The sequence below is a fragment of the Phaseolus vulgaris genome, chromosome 10 (assembly GCF_051622355.1).
Source record: "Phaseolus vulgaris cultivar YP4 chromosome 10, ASM5162235v1, whole genome shotgun sequence".
In the NCBI taxonomy this organism is placed as follows: domain Eukaryota; kingdom Viridiplantae; phylum Streptophyta; class Magnoliopsida; order Fabales; family Fabaceae; genus Phaseolus; species Phaseolus vulgaris.
Window position 1 is genome coordinate 557,501 of NC_143507.1, and position 2,500 is coordinate 560,000.

Genomic DNA, 2,500 nt, shown 5'->3' on the forward strand with positions numbered 1-2,500 from the left:
TCCCCCCCGCCCGGCAGCAAGCCAGACATGATGGCCCCTTCCCCGCGAACGGTTGGAAGCCATACCCCCTTCGTGATGCTCACAAGTCTTCGAATAAGCCACCCAACGATTTGCGTGGCACAAATCTTCCCCGATCGCACCGGGCCACAGTTCCAACCCGTCTCATCCGTGCTTCTTCTCCAGCACGACCACCGTGGCGGATCGCCAGGATGCTCGTGAGGGAGAAGCCACGCGGATGAGGCCGTGCCTTCCCTGTGGTGGCCGCGCGCTACTGGACCGAGAGTAATAAAGCCCTCAATATCAACCACATGACCCTGGGCGTAACCAGCACAAATGTGAGCCCAAGCGGACGCTGACTGATGACATTACCCCCCCGGCCGGCAGCAAGCCAGACATGATGGCCCCTTCCCCGCGAACGGTTGGAAGCCATACCCCCTTCGTGATGCTCACAAGTCTAGAAATGAGCCACACAACGAAAATCCCACCAGCGTGCCACAAAAATCCACATAACAGATTCACATTTTTTCCCACCGGGTCAGTCGGCCGGAACCGACGGCGGCCACCACCATGCCGCCGCCCACAACGGGTGACACCAACCCAAGTTGGTGGATCACCCATGTGTGGGCGTTTTGACTTGCCCCACCACAAAGCAAGCCAAAACAGGGGGGAATGAAGGGACCGCACCAGAATTTTCCATGGTGCAAGAGCTGGCTGCATTGAGGAACACCCCCCCCCCCTATAATAGCTAAATATGCAAAAGCCACTTTTGTACAAGTAGATACACTTTTTTTGAGTAGACATAAGTTCTGTTTTGGGACCTAGAGAACGAATTTTCACGAGATTTTTTGCAGGGATCCTCATAAAAATGGTACAACATTGCCTGCAAAAAATTAGAATTTTTCGACATGGGGAAGTATTTTTTTTATTTTTCCAAAGACCCGAAATGTGGAAAATCGGGAAAAATGGAAAAACGTATCTAGACACCGTATTTTTGCGTGATTTTTTCCAGTCCATCCCATAATAATATCAAGAAGGTGCCCACCAAGTTTCGTTAGGATTGGCCAAGGTTTCGAATTTTCATGAATTTTTTTCAAAACCCTCTATTTTCCAACATTTCAAAAATTCAAAACCACATCAAGATGGCTTGGTTTTGATACCAAACTTTCTAGACCTCATTCTGCATGCATTTGTGACACTTTCCAACCAACAAAACTCAAAAACCACCACTTTGAAAATTTCATGATTCTTGGCACACCACCAAGTCACAAAATCAAGCCAAAACACCAAAATCTTGGAACTTGGCTATGCACCAACCATGCCAAGATCAATTCCTTTTGATCCCAAACTTCTCCCACATCACTTTGAAGGCATTTGTGAGGATTGAGTCCAGCCACTTTTCCAAAACCATGATTTTCGTTTTTCACCAAAATCACCACCAAGTCACAAAATCAAGCCAAAAATCCAAAATCATGGAACTTGGCTATGCACCAACCATGCCAAGATCAATTCCTTTTGATCCCAAACTTCTCCCACATCACTTTGAAGGCATTTGTAAGGATTGAGTCCAGCCACTTTTCCAAAACCAACATTTTCGTTTTTCACCAAAATCACCACCAAGTCACAAAATCAAGCCAAAAATCCAAAATCATGGAACTTGGCTATGCACCAACCATGTCAAGATCAATTCCTTTTGATCCCAAACTTCTCCCACATCACTTTGAAGGCATTTGTGAGGATTGAGTCCAGCCAGTTTTCCAAAACCATGATTTTCGTTTTTCACCAAAATCACCACCAAGCCACAAAATCAAGCCAAAACACCAAAATCATGAACTTGGCTATGCACCAACCATGTCAAGATCAATTCCTTTTGATCCCAAACTTCTCCCACATCACTTTGAAGGCATTTGTGAGGATTGAGTCCAGCCACTTTTCCAAAACCATGATTTTCGTTTTTCACCAAAATCACCACCAAGCCACAAAATCAAGCCAAAACACCAAAATCATGAACTTGGCTATGCACCAACCATGTCAAGATCAATTCCTTTTGCTCCCAAACTTCTCCCACATCACTTTGGAGGCATTTGTGAGGATTGAGTCCAGCCACTTTTCCAAAACCATGATTTTCGTTTTTCACCAAAATCACCACCAAGTCACAAAATCAAGCCAAAAATCCAAAATCATGGAACTTGGCTATGCACCAACCATGCCAAGATCAATTCCTTTTGATCCCAAACTTCTCCCACATCACTTTGGAGGCATTTGTGAGGATTGAGTCCAGCCACTTTTCCAAAACCATGATTTTCGTTTTTCACCAAAATCACCACCAAGTCACAAAATCAAGCCAAAAATCCAAAATCATGAACTTGGCTATGCACCAACCATGTCAAGATCAATTCCTTTTGATCCCAAACTTCTCCCACATCACTTTGGAGGCATTTGTGAGGATTGAGTCCAGCCAGTTTTCCAAAACCATGATTTTCGTTTTTCACCAAAATCACCA